This window comes from Equus przewalskii, chromosome 4 (assembly GCF_037783145.1).
Source record: "Equus przewalskii isolate Varuska chromosome 4, EquPr2, whole genome shotgun sequence".
NCBI lineage: Eukaryota > Metazoa > Chordata > Mammalia > Perissodactyla > Equidae > Equus > Equus przewalskii.
In genome coordinates, this window is record NC_091834.1 from 74098668 (window position 1) to 74119423 (window position 20756).

The 20756-nt window shown below is 38.1% G+C and overlaps 1 protein-coding gene and 1 pseudogene across 1 annotated transcript in view; one reads left to right on the forward strand and one right to left on the reverse strand.

Moving 5' to 3' along the window:
• Positions 1 to 20756, forward strand: part of CAPZA2 (capping actin protein of muscle Z-line subunit alpha 2) — a 58101-nt gene that overhangs the window by 12323 nt on the left and 25022 nt on the right. The window lies entirely within an intron of this gene.
• On the reverse strand, positions 6235 to 7804 carry LOC103562071 (RAB11-binding protein RELCH pseudogene; annotated as a pseudogene).

Consider the following 20756-nt stretch of genomic DNA (forward strand, 5'->3'; position numbering starts at 1 on the left):
TATGGTTTCACATCTTACCTTCAAGTCTTTAATCCATTTTGAGTTAATTTTTGCATATGGTGAAAGATAATGGTCTACTTTTATTCTCTTGCATGTGGCTTTCTAGTTTTCCCAGCACCGTTTATTGAAGAGACTTTTCTTTCTCCATTGTATGTTCTTGGCTCCTTTGTCGAAGATTAGCTGTCCACGTATGTGTGGTTTTATTTCTCTGCTTTCAATTCTGTTTATTGATCTGTGTGTCTGTTTGTGTACCAGTACAATGCTATTTGGGTTACTATAGCTTTGTCGTATATTTTGAAGTCAAGGATTGTGATTCCTCCCTCTTTGTTCTTTTTCTCAGGATTGCTTTAGCTATTCAGGGTCTTATGTTGCCCTATATGAACTTTAGGATTCTTTGTTCTATTTCCATGAAGAATGTCATTGGGATTCTGATTGGGATTGCATTGAATCTGTAGATTGCTTTAGGTGGTATGGACATTTTAACTATTTTTATTCTTCCAATCCATGTGCATAGAATATCTTTCCATTTCTTCATGTCATCATTGATTTCTTTCAATACTGTCTTAAAGTTTTCATTGTATAGGTCTTTCACCTCCTTGGTTAAATTTATTCCTGGATATTTTATTCCTTGTGTTGTGTGGTGTAAATGGGATTGTGTTCTTGAGTTCTCTTTCTGTTAGTTTGTTATTGGAGTATAGAAATGGCACTGATTTTTGTAAGTTGATTTTGTATCCTGCAACTTTGCTGTAGTTGTTGATTATTTCTAATAGTTTTCTGATGGATTCTTTAGGGTTTCCAATATAGAGAATCATATCGTCTGCAAACAGCAAGAGTTTCACTTCTTCCTTGCCAATTTGAATGCCATTTATTTCTTTTTCTTGCCCAATTGCTCTGGCCAAAACCTCCAGTACTGTGTTGAATAAGAGTGGTGAGAGTAGGCACCCTTGTCTTGTTCTTGTTCACAGAGGGATTTTTTTCCCCATTGAGTATGATGTTGGCTGTGGGTTTGTCATATATGGCCTTTATTGTGTTGAGGTACTTTCCCTCTATTCTCATTTTATTGAGAGTTTTTATTATAAATGGATGTTGGGTCTTGTCAGATGCTTTCTCTGCATCTATTGAGATGATCGTGTAGTTTTTATTCCTCATTTTGTTAATGTGGTGTATCACATTGATTGGTTTGTGGATGTTGAACCATCCTTGCATCCCTGGTATAAACCCCACTTGATCATGGTGTATTATCTCTTTAATGTATTGCTGTATTTTGTCTGCCAATATTTTGTTGAGGATTTTTGCCTCTATGTTCGTTAGTGATATTGACCTGTAGTTTTCCTTCTTCGTGTTGTCCTTATCTGATTTTGTCATCAGGGTAATGTTGGCCTCATAGAATGAGATAGGAAGTGTTTCGTCTTCTTCAATTTTTTGGAATAGATTGAGAAGGGTAGGTATTAAATCTTCTTTGAACGTTTGGTAGAATTCTCCAGAGAAGCCATCTGGTCCTCGACTTTTATTTTTGGGGAGGTTTTTGATTACGTTTTCAATCTCTTTAGTTGTGATTGGTCTATTCAGATTCTCTGTTTCTTCTTGATTCAGTTTTGGGAGGTTGTATGAATCTAAGAATTTATCTGTTTCTTCTAGATTGTCCAATTTGTTGGCATATAGTTTTATGTCGTGTTCTCTTATAGTCTTTTGTATTTCTCTGGTATCTGTTATAATTTCTCGTCTTTCGTTTCTAATTTTGTTTATTTGGTCTTTCTCTCTCTTTCTTTTTAGTGAGTCTGGCTAAGGATTTGTCAATTTTGTGTATCTTCCCAAAGAACCAGCTCTTTGTTTCATTGATCTTTTCTACTGTCTTTTTTGTTTCATTTATTTCTGCTCTAATTTTTATTATTTTCCTCCTCTGACTTTGGGCTTTGTTTGTTCTTTTTTTAGTTCTCTTAGGTGTAGTTTAAGATTACTTATTTGAGATTTTTCTTGTTTGTTGAGGTAGGCCTGTATTGCTGTGAATTTCCCTCTTAGGACTGCTTTTGCTGCATCCCATATGAGTTGGTATGATGTATTTTCGTTTGTCTCCAGATATTTTTTTATTTCTCCTTTGATTTCTTCAGTGATCCATTGGTTGATCAGTAGTATGTTGTTTAGTCTCTGCATGTTTGTCACTTTCCCAGCTTTTTTCTTTAGTTGATTTCTAGTTTCATAGCATTTTGTTTGGAAAAGATACTTGATATGATTCCAGTCTTCTTAAATGTATTGAATTGCCTTGTTTCCCAACATATGGTCTATCTTTGAGAATATGCCATATGTGCGTATATGAAGAACGTATATTCTGCTGGCTTTGGATGGAGTGTTCTATATAAATTTATAAAGGCCATCTGGTCTAGTTTTTCGTTTAATTGTACCCCTTCCTTGCTGACTTTCTGCCTGGATGATCTCTCCATTAATGTAAGTGGGGTATTGAGGTCCCCTACTATTATTATGTTATTGTTAATTTCTCCTTTTATGTCTGTTAATAGTTGCTTTATGTACTTTGGTTTTCCTGTGTTAGGTGCGTATATATTTATAAGTGTTATCCCCTCTTGGTGGAGTGTCCCTTTTATCATTATATACTGTCCCTCTTTCTCTCATTGCCTTTTTTATCTTGAAGTCTACTTTATGTAAGTATGGCACCACCTGCTTGCTTTTATTTGCCATTTGCTTGGAATATCGTCTTCCATCCCTTCACTCTGAGCTTGTTTGTCTTTAGAGCTGAGATGTGTTTCCTGGAGGCAGCATATTGTTCTTGTTTTTTAATCCATCCAGCCACTTTGTGTCTTTTGATTGGAGATTCAGTCCATTTACTTTTAGAGTGATTATTGATACATGAGGGTTTAATACTGCCATTTTATCTCTTGTTTTCCAGTTGTTCTGTACTTCCCTTGTTTCTCATCCCATGTGTTTCTGACTGCCATTTCAGTTTGGTAATTTTCCCTAATGGTTTTCTCAGTATTTATCATTTGTGTCTCTATTCTGATTTTTTGTTTAGCGGTTACTGTGAGATTTGTATAAAAGATCTCATAGAAGAGATAGTCCATTTTCTGATAGCCCGTTATCTCCTTATCCTAAGCAGGTTCCATCCCTTTCCTTTCCCCACCTAAATTATTGTTGTCACAACTTATTCCGTTTTGTGTTGTGAGTTTGTGATTAAAATGAAGTGATTATAGTTTTGTTTGTTTTGTTTTGTCTTTTTCCTGAGAAAGATTCACCCTGAGCTAACATCTATACCAGTCTTCCTCTGTTTTTTTATTATGTGGGCCACCAGCACAGCATGACTGCTAACAGAGCAGTGTAGGTCTGCACCAAGGAACTGAACCCAGGCTGTTCAAGCAGAGTGCACTGAACCCAACCACTAGACCACCAGGGCCAGCCTGATTATAGTTATTTTTGATGCTTTCATTCCTTTTGTCTTTTATGTTATAATTAAATGTTTGCTAACCTGTTTTGATAGAGAGCTGCAATTTCATGATTTTTGTCTGTTTATCTCCTTCCTCAAGGTTTTGTAAGTCTTTGCCTTTTTTTCCCCCTCATGTATGAGGGCTTTCTTGATCATTTCTTATCGGGAGGGTGTCTTGTGACAATGAATTCCCTCAGCTTTTGTTTACCTGTGAAAGTTTTTATTTCTTCATCATATCTGAAGGATAATTTGCTGGATAGAGTTTTCCTGGCTGAAAGTTTTTGTCTTTCAGTATTTTGACTATATCATTTTACTCTTCTAATCTGTAAGTTTCTGCTCTGAAATCTGCTGACAACCTGATAGGGGTTCCTTTGTAGGTTATTTTCTTCTGTCTTGCTGCCCTTAATATTTTTTCTTTGTCATTGGTTTTTGTGTTGGAGAAGATCTTTTCACATTGATGTAATTAGGAGTTCTCTTATCTTCATTTATGTGTCATTCCAGCTCCTTCCCAGGTTTGGGAAGTTCTCAGGTATTATTCTTTCTTTGAACAAGCTCTCTGCTCCTTTCTCCCTTTGTTCTCCCTCTGGAATGCTTATAATCTTTATGTTGCATTTCCTAATTGAGTTGGATATTTCTCAGAGAATTTCTTCATTTCTTTTTGGTCTTAGTTTTCTCTCCTCTGCCACCTGAAACATTTCTATATTTTTGTCCTCTAAGTTACTAATTCTGTCCTCCATAATGTCAGTCCTGTTTTTTAAGGATTCTAGACTTTTGAAAAATCTCATTCGTGTGCTCTTCATGTCCAGCATTTCTGTTTTAATGTTTTTTAAAATTTCAGTCTCTTTTGTGAAGAATTACTTTTGCTCATTAATTTTATTCCTGAGTTCTTTGTACTGTCTTTCTGAGTTTTCTGGTAACTTATTGAGTTTCTTTATAACTATTTTGAATTCTCTGTTACTTAGATTGTAAATTTCAGTGACTTCAGGATTAGTTTCTGGACACTTGTCATTTTTCTTCTGGTCTGGAGTGTTAATGTATTTCTTCATGCTGTGAGATGTGGTGGGCCTTTACTGGCACATAGTGGTACTATTTGGTCTCAGATTTCACCTGCCAATGCTGGGTGGGGCAGGAGCTGTTTTCTGACCTTACCACGTCTCCTGGCAGTTGTGCCTGTCCATTGAGGAAGTTGTGCTGATAGGGCTCTCTGTGTCTGGCTGCTGCTGCGTCATACATGCAGGCACAGGTGATCTGGCAAGGATCCCCTGCCCTGGCTGACCAGCAAGCTCGTGTGCCAGGTGGGATGAGGGGGAGGGGTACCTTCTTTCCCACCCGTGCTCCCACTCTGCACTCACTGGTGGCCTCCATGGGCTGCTCAGCTTAGTGGCGGCACCCCCCTGCTGACTTAGCCTTCTCAGTGTGGAGCGTTCCCACAGGCTGGGAAGCAACTCCGAGAGCAGAAGCATTCCTACTATTCCCCCCTTCTCATCTCAGAGTCATGCACCAGCTGCAGTGCGAGGTCCTGCACCCTAGATCACTGCCAATGAGGAGAACTGGAGGGGATGTGCTTACTTCCGTCCACTGCCTCTTGGGATCCAGCACCCCCATCTTCAGATGTATGGCAGTGTGGATTCTCATCAGACATCTGTTGTGTTGTGTGGATTTCCTCTGTTGGTTAATGAATGTCGTTTTTGTTGTATCTTAGGGAGGAGAGCGTAAGGGAATAGCTCACTCTGCTGTGATGCTGATGTCACTTCTGCATTATTTTGTCCACTGGAGTCTGGCAGCTCCTTATTATCTGTGTGATGTTAACAGTTTACTTTAGTGTCTTCATATTCTGGGTACCCAGCCATCACCAGGGCCCTGTTTTTAATTACTCTTCAGAATGATAATTATAAGGGAAAAAGTTTGTAAGGAAAACTTAACAAATTAACACTCTTAAGTATACTCAAAATCAATTAGTCTTTAGCACATATGCAATAGTGATCACTTTGTCATAAACTATTTAAATATGATAGAGTTTAAAAATAGTGTTTCTATTCTTATTTTACTTGTAACTTTCAAAAAAGCATATGCAGTTTTTAGAGAGTTAGGGGAAAAAATGTTAAATGCTTCTTTTAGTTGAAGTTGAAGAATGCATAACAGCTCTTTTTAACTTTACTACTTGTCTCTGAGCAGTTACACTTTTTGGTATCGCATTCCTTGAGATTCAGGTGAAATCTGTGATTCCTTTCTTCATAAGACCAAAACCCTCAAATTTTGCATATACAATCCTTTGTAGGGCAGTGGGTACAATATCTGGCCACCCATCAAAATCACCTGGGGAGATTTTCTAAAATATGGATTTCTAGGTCTTGGTCCTCTGGAGATTGATTCACTAGGCCTGGAGTGGAACTAGGAATCTGTATTTTTTCAGAAGCTTTCCAGGCAAATTTAACAGGCATCCAGATTTGGGAAATCTCTACCCTAATGTCTCCTGCCTTGATCAAGGAGGAGATAACTATTTGGGATAATGTCCAACATATGGAAATTAGAGGAGTTGTTGGCATGGTTCTCAGATCAAATGCAGGATGCCTGGTTAAATTTGAATTTAAGATAACAAATGATTTTTAGGATAAGTATCTCCCATGCAATATACTTTTGGGCTACTGTAGAGTGCAGGGCTGTTTACCTCTAAATTTAATGGTTTGGCTAGCTATTTTCTGTGGTGTGTATGTGCTTACATGCACATGCATTGTTTGCTTTGTATACTTTGCATCTTTTTTTTTTTGGTTACTCAAGCCTTTTTAAAAATTTTAAAATTTTTGTCAGCCTACTATATTTATAGCTACTTTGTTGAGGACTCCATTTCCTGCTAAAAAGAAATCAGTGTTTTCTTCAGGTAGCGTTAAAATCTTCTAGAACTAAAATTTTACCTTAATACTTGTAAAAATTTTGCCAGTTTACAATGTTCAGCACAAAGCATCAGGAAAGATCTCTAGAATTCATAGACACAGGTCATTAAAGTAACAGTTTTCCCAACGATTTCTATAAATTGTGGCAACAGTCGATTGACAACCTGTGGCAGACTCCCCCACCCTGCCGTACCTTCATGTTCTAGATGGTAGTCGTGAAGGTGAAGTAGCGCTGCCAGATGCTCATCCCTGCCAGTGAAAGACAGAGGCAATGTAGGCCAAGGGAATCTAGTCGCTTCCATCTTTGGCATTTCATTATGAGGTTTGGCTTTGCTTGAGAAAGGTGCATTTCGTAGCACTAATGCAAAGAGTGACAGAATCAAGGACTGCAAGGCAGAAAGCTACTTGCGTTTATGTGCATCCAGCCCTCCTCTTTGTTTTCATTCCCTGAGAAGTATTTCAGTGTTACTCAGCCGTTTACGTATAAGGTAAGATTGGACGTTTCCAAATTCTGTAGTCCAGGTAGCATAGGATGGTAAAAACACTTGATGTCTTGTACTCACTATTCCTTCTGAGGGATCACCCAAGGCCAAGAGCAACAATTCAATACTCTGTTGATATTTGTCTGGATCATCAGTGTATGCCAAAATGATACCAAGGATTTTGATCACAGCTTCTTATACCAAACGTGCCTTATCTTCTATTTGCATCGGTTACAACACTGAAAAAACCAAGGAATTGGGAACTTCTTTAGAAAAGTAAGGCGCCTCTGCTCCACAGGATTTTGCCACGAGGAGTCATCTTTCTGGGTATTGTGACAAATTTCTTCCCGTTGCTGTGGTAATAAAAGTTTAGCTTCTACATGTGTTGGTCCCACATGTGCCAGTGCCACACAGCCCATCAGTATTGTTTGCTTTGCTCATCATCTGTCCTTGATCAAATTGAAAAGTATGCAGTAAAGCCAATTTCTATCTGTAAGCTCAGAATGTAGGCATGCTGTACACAATATGAGGGGCATCAACCCCTCTCTGTTGCCTGCAGCACGTGAGGAGCAATTTGTGGCAGCATCCCAGGATTAATGTAATGCTTTTTTCATTGTCTGCAATCTGAGACACTTCTGATCCTCTGTCAACATCCACAAGAAAAAAGTAGCACTTGGTGGAAAGCAGGAGACAGTTTTCTATGAGATTTATCAAAATGAACTGTATTTTTACTCGGAGAAGATATTCTTTCATAGGGAAAGATTTGGGGAGTTCTCTTTAAGAATAATGGAATCAGCTTCATCTGATATTGAAAGATGACCATCCTTGTTTTTCCCTTGTCTGACAATTTAACAATTTACAGTTGAATTCTGTCCACTTTCTTCAAGTATTTGTGGGGATTCCGATCCAAAGAATGTTGAACAGAGTCACAAACTACCAAAATGGCAGTATTTATTTTTGAGGAAGTCTCTTTCACTTTCAGCTTTTCTAACTTGCTCCATCAAAGACCATTTCTCACTACAGTGTTGCATCACTTAACGACAGGAATACATTCTGAGAAACGCATTGTTAGGAGATCTTGTTGATGTGCAAACATCATAGAGTGTACTGAAGGGGAACAAAATTTGCCATCCCAAAATGTGTCTCTTTATGGGTCTAAAACGAGGATTATTTTAGGCTAATTATTTCTAAGAAATGGAAGACTCGGGGCCAGCCCCGTGGTGGAGTGGTTAAGTTTGCACGCTGCACTTCGGCAGCGCAGGGTTTCACTGGTTTGGATCCTGGGCACAGACAGGGCACCGCTCATTAGACCATGTTGAGGTGGCATCCCACATACCACAACTGAAAAATGTACAACTGTGTACTGGGGGGATTTGGGGAGAAAAAGCACAAAACAAAAAAAGAAGATTGGCAACAATTGTTAGCTCAGGTGCCAATCTTTAAAAAAAAAAAGAAATGGAAGACTCACCTTAACTACCTGAAAGAACTCAGATTAAAAAACCTGTCTCATGAAGTGAGCTACCACCTTAGCATAACATGGACTAGGTGGTAGACAGGGAGGAACCTAGAAAACCCTGTTTATTGGGCTCCCCTCTGTGTTCTTCTGTTTCTGTGTGGCCAAACACTTGTTCTCCAAACGTTTGCTCCTTTTCACCTACCTGTGAATTGCCTTCCTTCCTTTTAAAAGTCCCTGAATCTCCCCACCCCCAACCTCCTCTTTTTCTTTAGCTGAGGATGGTATTTAAGCTGAGGGCTTTGGCCATTTTGGTGAGTTACTCAGTTTTCCTGGATTTCTCATGTGTATACCTGTTATTAAACTTTTGTTGCTCTCCTGTTAATATGTCTGTCAGCTTAATTCTTAGACCAGCCAAAAGGACTTAGAAGAGTAGAGGAAAACTTCTGTCTCTTGTACACTACTTACACAAACCTAGATAGTATAGCCTACAGTACACCTAGGCTAAATGGTACTAATCTTATGGGACCACCCTCATATATGCTGTCCATTGTTGACTGAAATGTTACTATGAGGCACGTGACTGTATTTAATAAACTAGTTTTATCTTCTAATTTCTGAATTAGCAAGGAGTTCTCTATAGACCAAGGATCAGTGAAGAGTGGAGGAAGGTAGCCTAAAATTGTGAAAGAGTCTCTAATTCATCTCCTTCCACTCCACTGGCCACATCCACAAGATTTTTCCCAGTTACTTAATCACTCAGTAGAGTTGCAGTAAGTCTGGAGGTGTTGAAATGTTTACGTCATTCCATAATTCAAAATCCTGTTTAGTATTTTCATCTGAAAAGGTTATTGATGTAAGCTTGTAGTTATTCTTATATAAAAATTCTAAAAAAAAATTTTAGAGCTCTCTTTTCAAGAGGTTTGATTAGCTCCTGAATTTCAGGACTTGATTTGTAATTTTATTTGTTTCTATAAAGAACTTTGGGGGCCGGCCCCGTGGCTGGGTGGTTAAGTTCGTGTGTTCCGCTTCAGTGGCCCAGGGTTTCACTGGTTTGGATCTTGGGTGCAGACATAGCACCACTCATCAAGCCATGCTGAGGCAGCATCCCACATGCCACAACTAGAAGGACCCACAACTAAAAATACACAACTATGTACCAGGGGGCTTTGGGGAGAAAAAGGAAAAATAAAATGTTATTAAAAAAAAGAACTTTGTTTTCTGCAGCCTTTGTCAGGTTGGCTCAGATCCTTCCCCTTTTTTTAATGTTGTAAGTAAAGCTGTCAACCTTTTCCCCTCCTCCCGTCAAGTCCATTAGAGGGTAAGAAACTACATAACCACACTTGTAAATTTATATCTGAAATAAAAATAAAGGAAATCTGTGAAGAATCTCTCTTATCCCCTTCTAACGTTTGAACTATATATCAGCTTGTTTCCTTGCTTAAAATATATTTTATTTCATTTATTTTTTGTATGTGTGTGAGAAAGATTGGCCCTGAGCTAACATCTGTTGCCAGTCTTCCTCTTTTTGCTTAAGGAAGATTGTTGCTGAGGTAACGTGCCAGTCTTCCTCTGTTTTGTGTGGCATGCTGCCACAGCGTGGCTTGACAAGTGGTGCTGGGTCTGCGCCCAGGGTCTGAATTTGCAAACCCCATGCTACCATAGTGAAGCGCACAAACTTAACCACTACGCCACTGGGCCGGCCCCTTAAAATATATTTTAAATAACTGAGTTCCTTGCTTCCTAGTCCCCGATTACATGTCTTAAATTCAAGCTTCCCAGATAAGTGAGATCTTGTTTTATTCGCCTCCTTTTCACTCTGTTGGTGAGGGAGAGGTTCCTGCCTTAGGATTATGAGAGTGGCTGAACACGCAACACCTGCCACTGGACAAATGCAGTGAACAGCAGTTTGTTAATCACGGTATACTCAACAGCCCAGGAGAGGGAGACACAGCACACAATGCAGGGCCACATGGGAGTTGCACTCGGGAACAGAGTGAATAAGCAGAGGCTGGGGAAGCAAGCTTTGTAATATCAAGAGGATGGAGTTATCCCTGGTTCCCTAGGGGAGGGGACGTAATTAGTTTGTTTGAATAATTCCACAGGCTGGCAGGGAACTGAAGCCTGCTACTCAGGAATAAGCAGGAACTGTGCCCGTTCCCTGTGCTGAAGAGTGTTGTCTGGCTGGGGGACCTGGTCTGCAGGAGCAGAGTGGAGATGGGAACTTGCAGTTAGGGCTTTCAGGCCCTCCCAGGTTTCCCCAGATGTCAAGGCACGCATAATACTGGGCCTTAGTTTTAGGCCTTATACCACAGATCTCAGTAGTACTAACTCTTTATCAAAGTATTTGCTAATGGTTATTGTACTAAATAATACATCAAGAAATTTTTAATACCACATAATCTTTTGCGTTTTTCCTTTCTATGAGACCTTTTCTTCTGATAATTTGCAAAGTTTAAGATATTCTGCTGTGTACAGTTTTACCACAGTAGATAAAAGATGGCCAAATCACATACATGCAATGATGTGGAGGCATGAAAGACACCAGTTCTTGTTTGAAAGTCTGAATGGAGTGATGAGGCTGCAGTACTGTGTATGAGTGGGGTGAAAAAAAGAGTGGGTAGGTTATAAGAGCTAGAAAGTGGCAGAAAGAGTAAAAAGGTAAAAGCCATTATTTGAGTGCTTACTCTGTGCCAAGCATTTTTCTAAGTGTATTATCTCATTTACTGCAAGTGAGAAAACTGAATTTTATTTGCTTATGGTCATACGGGTAATAGACAGTGGAGCTGTAGTCTGAGTCCATTCAGTCTTATTTTAGTTTGTGCTGTTAACAATTACATTTTACAGGCTTCAGATATGGAAAAGCCTTGTATGTTATGCTAAGGACTTTGGACTTTATCTTATTGGCAGTGGGGAACCATTGGATGCTTTTAAGCAGAAAAAAATGTGATCAGAATTTGCACTGAAGTATATCAATCAGTGGCAGGGTGGAAAATGAATTTTAGGGAAAGATGAGACTAGAGGCAGGGCAACTATTGTAACAATCCAGAAACAAAGTGTTTGGGTTTGAATGGAATGGAATCAAAGAAAAGGGAATTGGATTTGAGCAAGAGAGACAAACACCCGTTCATCATATGACTGACTAGGAGAGAGGAAAAAATGTGCAATGATTTCTAAGTGATGCCAGTAATTAAGAACAGAAGGGAGTTGGGTTGGGGGAGATAGACTGAGGTATCTTTGAGGCATTTTGTTGGAGATTTCTAATAAATAAGTTACACTTAGAAAAATAAATCTTGATCTTGAGAGAGGTTGAGAGCTATTGTTACGGGATGATTATAGATGCAGCAGAAGTAGATGAGATTACCCAGAGATTTCTTTTGTTCCCAACCTGTTTTCTGAACCATCATAGAAAGATTATGCTGTATTGGGAGGCTGCTCTATGAAAAGCCTTGGACTTCATCTGAAGACTTGGTTCAAATCCCAGTTCTGGATCTCTGTTTCTCCTTCAGCAATAGAAGGTAATAACAGCTATCTCGGAGAGTAATTATAGATAATATCCTGTTTTATCTAACAGAGGCAAGAGTTTTAAAAAGTTAAGAAATGATATATTTCATCTCCCTTAATTTACCTATAAAAAATGGTGGTTTATAGATGTTAAAAAACTCAACACTTGAGTACAGATCATTTGTCTTAGCTGAGATAAAAACCCAGATCTTAAACTGCATGTTGCCCCCATACAGCTAGGAGGAAACTAGCGTTTTCCTCCTGTGTTGCTATCGCTGGTTTTTGAGGTGAGCGGAGTCAAACAGAGAGGGAAGGGATGGTTTCCAAGTGAGGAGAAAGGATGTCAGTATGTGGGAAGTGAATGCACTGCAAACAACACAGAAAGTGTGAGCATACGCCATCTTTGTGCCACTGTAGGGCATAAGGAAACTAACATGTAATGTGAAAATGTCTATGTTCCAGAGCTGTTTTTAAGAATATTGGAACTATACTAATGCAAGTATACTTATTATCTACTACTATTACTGCTAATAATAATAGCCAGTATTATTTATTCACCCAAGTTTCACGTAGCTACTGAGTAGTGGAGATGAAAACCCAACCCAGTCAGTCTGGCTCCAGAGATCATGAACTGTACTGCTTCCTTATATTACCATAAGTTTTTGTGGTTTTTTATTTTCCTTTTTTTTTTTGAGGAAGATGAGCCCTGAGCTAACATCTGCTGCCAATCCTCCTCTTTTCGCTGAGGAAGACTGGCCCTGAGCTAACATCTGTGCCCATCTTCCTCTGCTTTATATATGTAGTACGCCTACCACAGCATGGCTTGCCAGGTGGTGCCATGTCTGCACCTGGGATCCGAACCCTTGAACCCCGGGCCGCCGAAGCGGAACATGGAAACAACCGCTGTGCCACCCATTCTCAGACCATTCTAACAAAATGAGAGTTTATTCATGCTTATAGATTTATTCAGCAGTTGAATCTACTGAGTGCAGAGGCAGCAGGGATCCTGCCTTGAAGGGAGATTGAATGTTTATTTGTTCAACAAATATTTGAGAGCCTGCCATTTGCTAGGCACTATTCTCAGCACTCAGATTCAGCAGCAGTATGTAGGCAAAAGTCTCTTCCCTTTTTGATTTTCTTTTTCTTTTTCCTCCGAATTTCTTTTTTTCCCCAGACTTAATTAATGCTAGACATTTGGGATTTTGGAAGCAGAGAAGATGGAAACTTAGCCAATTTTTTTAAGTAAGTTCAATAGGAGATTTTAATGTAATTTTCTGAAAACAGATTCTAACGTATTTGCCCATAACATGGTGAACACAACTATAGTATATTTACAGGAATTTTGTTTTGTATTAAGTAACTCTTTCAGCTGTTATTTAAAAAAAAATTTTTTTTTAGTTCATAATAGTTTACATGAATGTGAAATTTCATTCGTACATTATTTCTTGACTGTCACCACATAAATGCTTCCCTTCACCCCCTGTGCCCACCCGCTATCTCCCTTCCCCTGGTAACCACTGAACTGTTTTCTTTGTCCATGTGTTTGTTCATATTCAACATATGAGTTAAATCATCTGGTGTTTGTCTTTCTCAGTCTGGCTTATTTCACTAAGCGTAATTCTCTCCAGGTCCATCCATGTTGTTGCAAATGGGATGCTTTTGTCTTTTTTATGGCTGAGTAGTATTCCATTGTGTGTGTGTGTGTGTGTGTGTGTGTGTGTGTGTGTGTGTATGTGTGTATGAGTGTGTATATATATATATCTCCCATCTTCTTTATCCAATCACCAGTCGGTGGGCACTTGGATTGGTTCCGTGTCTTGGCTATTGTGAATAGTGCTGCAGTGAACATACAGCTGCATATGTTACTTTGGATTGTTGATTTCAAATTGTTGGGCTAGATACCCAGTAGTGGGATAGCTGGGTTGTATGGTACTTCTTTTTTTTTTTTTTTTAAGGGAAGATTAGCCCTGAGCTAACTGCTGCCAATCCTCCTCTTTTTGCGAGGAAGACTGGCCCTGAGCTAACATCCATGCCCATCTTCCTCTGCTTTGTATGTGGGATGCCTTCCACAGCATGGTGTACCAAGCTGTGCCATGTCCGCACCCAGGATCCGAACTGGTGAACCCCGGGCTGCCAAAGTGGAACGTGCGCACTTAACTGCTGCGCCACTGGGCCGGACCCAGGATAGCATCTCTTATTGCTGCCTACTGTTATTGTTGAATATTCAGAAATTCCTTGAGGAAGTTACATTCTTGTGATTATTACCTGAATGATGACTGCTAAATTCTGTTAGACACTTTTCAGAAGGCTTTTTGGAATTTATTAAAATGTATAACGTGTTTTTTCATATCCCTGGCTGAAATAAAGAAGTAACTCATATTTTAAAAATAGTACTGAATATACAAGACACTTTTTCTTTTTTCTTTTGTTTATTTATTTTGCTCCAGTGGGGAAAAGAAGTACATTTTAACAGATACTATTGGGATGTTTTATTTATCCATACGATAATGTAATAAATGGATCTCCATCCCACATCACACACAGAAATTAGTCCCTGGTGGATTAAAGACCTAAATGCAAAAAGCAAAACTTTAAAGTTAGAAAAAATATAAGAGAAAATCCCCACAACCTCAGGGTAGAGAAGGAATTTTTTTTCCTACTCTCTAAATACTTTAGTGTGTTTAGGGCTTTCTCTTACATGAGCACAGTACAGTTATCAAAATCAAGAAATTAAACATTGATGCAACACTATTATCTACTCTACAGACTCTGTTCACGTTTCACCAGTTGCTTCTCCAGGATCCAATTCAGGATCACACTGAATTTTGTTATACTGTCTCTTTGATCTTTAATATGGAACAGTTTCTCAGCAGTGTTTGTCTTTCATGACCTTAATGCTTCTGAAGAATACAGACTAGTTATTTTGTAGACTCTCAATTTCGGTTTGTTTCGCCATTTCCTCATGATTAGATTCAGCCTGTGAATTTTGGGCACAGAAGTGATGTTGTGTCCTCAGTATATCCTATTAGGAGGCGCATGCTGTCAGTTTTTCCTGTTACTTATGATAACTTTGATCATTTGGCAAAGGTAGTGGGTGGCAGGTTTCTTCAATGTAAAATTACTATTAATCCCTTTGTAATTAAATATCATGTGGAAAGATACTTTCAGACCATGTAAATAGTGGGTAAAAGTGTGGTGAAACGACAGTAGGATATTTACATGGTCCTGTTGTTTTGCATACTTTTACCCGCTAATTTTGGCATCCATTGATGACTTTTGCCTGCAGCAGTTACTGTGGTGGTCACCCAAGGTGATTTTCTAATCATTGGTTCTTCATTTATTAGTCGAAATTCTACCATAATGAAGAGCTTTCCCTTTTCCCTCATTTGTTCATTCATTTCTTTATGTTAATAAGGACTCGTGGATTCTTATTTTATTCTGTTACTATTCATTACTATCATTATTTAATTTGTTGCTTAAATTGTAGAATGCTTTTTGTTTTACAAAAAAAGAGAAGAAAGCCCATAAGAAAACTGCAGAAAAAAAGTTTGACAGTGAGTAAGTACTTTTATGTCATCTCAGACAGTCAGTGGGCAGAAGTTGTTTTTCCCTGGGGTTTATGTATGCTAAGATTTTTGACATTCTTTTGAGTACGCTACTTTATCTTCTGTATAAGTAATTTTATAGTCAATTGTGGTATATATTTTATACAAAATGATGTTTGGAAGGGCCAGCCTGGTGGCGTAGTCATTAAGTTCACGCGCTTCGCTTCAGCAGCCAGGGGTTCACATGTTCGGACCCAGCCCAGACCTACCACAGCTAGTCAAGCTGTGCTGTGGCGGCATCCCACATAAAATAGAGAAAGATTGGCACAGGTGTTAGCTCAGCGACAGTCTTCCTCAAGCAAAAAGAGAAAGTTTGGCAACAGATGTTAGCTCAGGGCCAATCTTCCTCACAAAAACAAAAAGACAAAAAAACCAAAAAACAAAAAAAATTGATGTTTGGATCCAAGAGAAAGGAAAGAAAAAATATAGCTCTTTCAGTTTTTAAGCTCAGGTTAATACCTTAAGCTCTACATTAGTAGGTTAACTTTTTTAAACTGTACTTCTTGGTGCTATTTTTCTGAGATATGCCTGTCAACTGCTAATAGCATAGACTACATAGCATAGATAAGAGTTACTCTCTCATATAGGCATAGCTTCCCAACAAAACCAAGGCGCCTCCCCCCGAAAATCTAGAATTGCAGCTTAGGAATACAATAAAAGTAATAATTCTTCCCTGAATCTGACCCCAATTTAGAGGGACTTCACTTTGAATAAAATCACATGGAGGAAGATGGTGGTTAATGCAGAGGATTTAGCAGTGGGCCCAGGAATGTATCTATTCATTCACTGGGCTCTTCCAACAAAGCTGTACTATTAAAAGTATAGCTCCGTGTGTACTAGAGAAACTTTGCGGAAATATGTTTTCGATTATTTTAGATCTATTCTGCTCTTGGGACCTCTTCTTGTTAACTTGTACGACCTTTTTTCTTTCTTGGATTTAGAAGTGGGCTAGAATAAATAATTTTTTAAATTAAAAAAGAAGTTAGGAAGGATGGATGTAGGGAAATGTTGAGGCTGTAGCAGTGTTTAAATACTGTGATAATTGAACGATTTCTTAGGAAGACAGTCAAGCCTTTACTGTGACAGACAACGCTTGCTTTGTTGTAGCACCTGAGAAATCAAAAAATCAGATCCTCCTTCTTTGGTGAAATTCACAAAAACCAGATTAAAATAGTTTATGCATACCTGGCATAATCCAAGTGGTGGTTTGGGTTCTCAGCCAGACAGCTCTCATGACCTCTCAACCCTTGGTGGTACTTCTTTGACCCAGCAGTCACTTAGATATTGTGAGCAGTTCGTTGACTCCTTTTGGTTACTGTATACATGTAGTGCGATAGCAAGGGCAAATAAGTCTATAGGATAAAAATAAAGGTCATTTTTGCTTTCTTGGTGAAAACACAAAATAGAACTGACTAAAATTCTAAATGGCATCTCTCTTTTTTGGAAACAACTAAAATTTTTAAAGCTCAACAGCTAGTTAATTGTATCACTAAATATGCTGGCTATGTATTTATACACACACACACACACACACACTGCTTACTATCAGTACTTTAATTTTGCCAGCTTTATAGGCAGTGTATGAATCATTTGGAGTGTTAAAAACAATTACCTCAAAATTCTGAAAGCTTTCAAAAGAAATATTTGATAAATTCATCAGCAGATTATCAGGGGTTTTTTTGTGGTAGTAATTAAGACTTGGTTTTAAATGCTTTCTAACAACTTCTACCTTAATAGAAGGGAGAAGGGCACAGAAGGGAATGAAGGACATGAAGATTATTTACATAATCATAATAGATTCCAGTGTATATTTATCTTGCACTGTCTGCCATACTCCACTCTTGCCTGTTTAAAATTAATTATTTTTTTGTATTTTGCCTTTTCATTTGAATGGTACCTTTAAACATTTTAGAAGAAAATAATTTTGAAAACTCATATATATAAAAGTACCCCCTTGGGTTTCTTTTGATGACTTTCAACACCTATATAGATTCATGTAACCACTATCAAAATCTAGATATAGCACAGTTCCATTACCCAAAAAAAACTCCCTCGTTTTCTTCTTTTTCCTCTTTTCTCCCTTTGTATTCACACCCTTCCCCATCCCTCCTCCCAGGAGCTAGCAACCATTTATCTGTTCTCCATTGCTATAATATTCTTTATTTGAGAATGTCAAATATATGTGGAAATATATGTGGAATCATGCGTTATTACTGTGTAACCTTTTGAGACCGGTTTCCTTCTTTCAGAATAAGGCTTTTGAGATTCATCCAAGTTGTTGTGTGTATTCACGATAATTTGTTCCTTTTTGTTACTGAGTAGTAGTCCATCATGTAGAAACACCATCATTTATTTATCCCTTCACTCATTTGTGGATGTTTGAGTTGTAGATTGTTTCCAGTTTTGAGCAATTATGAGTAGATTTTTGTGTGAACATAGGTTTGCATTTCTCTAGGGTAGATACCTGGAAGTGGGATTGTTGTGTCATATGGTGTGTGCTTAACTTTATAAGAAATTGCCAAACGGTTTTCCATCCTGGTTGTACCATTTTGCATTGCCACAGCAATATGTGAGAGCTCCAGTTCTGTGTCCTTATTAGCACTTGGTATTATCAGTCTTTTTTATTTTAGCCATTCTGTTAGGTATATAGTAGTATTTCATGACTTCAGTGTTCATTTCCCTAATGATCAATGGTATTGCACATCCTTTTGTGCATTTATCTGTCCTCTGTATATCCTCTTTGGTGAAGTGTCTGTTCAAGTCTTTTGCTTACTGTTTTCTTACTATTAATAGTGTTGAGAGTATATATTCTGGATACAAATCTTTTGTCGGATATGTGATTTGCTAATATTTTCTCCAGTTTGTAGCTTGTCTCTTTATTCTCTTAACAGTGTCTTTAACAGAGCAAAATTTTTTAATTTCAATAAAGTTCAGTTTATCTATTTTTTTAATGCATCATGGTTTTAGTATCATATCTTAAGAATTTTTTGCCTAACCCCAGGTTGTGCTGCCTTTAAAATTTTTTAAGTTCCATATTTTACATTTAGAGCTATGATCCATTTTGAGGTAGTTTTTGAATAAGGTGTGAGGTTTAGATTGCCGTTCATTTTTTTTGCTCATGGATGACTAATTGTTCAAATATCATTTGTTGAAAGGATATCGTTTCTCCATGGAATTGCCTTTGCACCTTCTCAGAAGTCTTTGGGCCATATATATTTATATGGGTATGTTTTTGGACTCTCAGTTCTGTTCCATTGGTTATCTGTCCCTTCACCAGTACCACCCTATCTTGATGACTATAGCTTTATATTACATCTTCAAATCAGATAGTATGAATTCTCCAATTTTGTTCTTTTTCAAAATTGTTTTTGCAATTCTAGTTCATTTGCCTTTATTACTTTCATTTACTATTAACGGTGTGAAATAGAATATATTTCATTCCTTCTCTTCTTTCATAACCACAATGTTTTTTTTAAATACCATGGTGTGTGTTCATGGTGATTTTGGGCATCAGAGTGATTTTTTGATCTTGCTTGCATTTAGGGGTAGGGGATGTTAATACATGACCAAAATAGTCTGCATTCATTGCATTCTTCAAACATAGGAAAACAATAATATAGAACATCAGTGTTAGAATCAGCTTGTTGATGTGTATCCAAAAAATCCTGCTAGGATTTTCATTGAGCCTCCATTGAATCTGTAGAATAGTTTGGGGAAAATTATTATATTTACAGTATTGGGTCGTCCCATCCCTGAACATAAAATCTATCTTTATTTATTTAGCTCTTCTTTGATTTCTTTTCACCAGTATTTTGTGTAGTTTTCAGCATACTAGCCCTGCGCATATTTTATTAGATTTATACATAAGTATTCTGTAGGTGGGTTTTGGGGTTTTGTGTTTTAATTTTTTGTTTATTTATTTTTTTTGAGGAAGATTAGCCCTGAGCTAACATCTGCAGCCAATCCTCCTCTTTTTGCTGAGGAAGACTGGCCCTGAGCTAACATCTGTGCCCATCTTCCTCTACTTTATATGTGGGACGCCTACCACAGCATGGCTTGCAAAGTGGTGCCATGTCTGCACCCAGGATCTGAACTGGCGAACCCTGGGCTGCTGAATCAGAACATACGCACTTAACTGCTGCACCACCAGGCCGGCCCCTTTTTTTTGTTTTAGATCTTTGATGATTTTTCATTGTAAACAATCATGTTGTCTGCAAATAGAAAGTCTTATTTTATTTATGAAATGCCTTTCATTTCTTTTTCTTACCTTACTGCACTAAGACCTCAGCGTAGGTCTTAGTGGTGAGAACAGACATTCTTGTCTTGTTCCTGATTTTAGAGGGAAAGCATTTAGTCTTTGACCATTAAGGATGATGTTAGGTGTAGGCTTTTTTGTAGCTATTTTTTGTCAGATTAAAGACATTCTTTTCTTAGTTTGCTAAGAGTTGTTATCATGTTTGGTTGTCGAATGTTATCAAATTTTTCTGCGTCTATTGAGACGATCCAAGGTTTTTCATCTTTAATCAGTTGATATTGTGAATTCCTGTCACTGATTTTCAAATATCAAAACAGCCCTACATTTCCAGGGTAAACCCCACTTGGTCTTGGTGTGTTATCTATATATTGCTGGATTCAATTTGTTAATTTTTTTTTAAAGATTTTATTTATTTCTTTTCCTTTTTCTCCCCAAAGCCCCCCATACATAGTTGTATATTCTTCGCTATGGGTCCTTCTAGTTGTGGCGTGTGGGACTCTGCCTCAGCGTGGTTTGATGAGCAGTGCCATGTCCGCGCCCAGGATTCGAACCAGCGAAACGCTGGACCGCCTGCAGCGGAGTGCGCAGACTTAACCACTCGGCCACGGGGCCAGCCCTTCAATTCGTTAATATTTTATTGAGGATTTTTGCTTCTATGTTCATGAGAGATTTTGAGTGTTTCTTGTAATACTTTACTCTTTGGTATAGGATGATGCTGTTATCTTAAAATTAGTTGAAAAGTGTTCACTTCTGTTTTCTGGAATAATTTGTGTAGAAGTGATATCATTTCTTCCTTAAATGTTTGGTGTAAGAAAACCGATAGTTTTATTTGGTGGAAGGCTTTTAACAACAAATGCAATTTCTTAATAAATCCAGGACTGTTGAGGTTATCTGTTTCTTCTTGAGTGAACTTTGGTTTTTGTATCTTTCAAGGAATTTGTTTCACTTGAGTTGTTGCTATTGACATTTTAAATATCAAAAAAGTTTATATTGAGGCAGTCGTTCCATGGCTACGCTATCACATTCTGCCATGTTCCTCTTTTGTGAAGTTTTCCCATTCTACTAAAACTTTTCAATCTGAGAAGCAGTATAATACAGTGAATAAAAGTGTAGATTCAGGAATCAGACTGACAGTT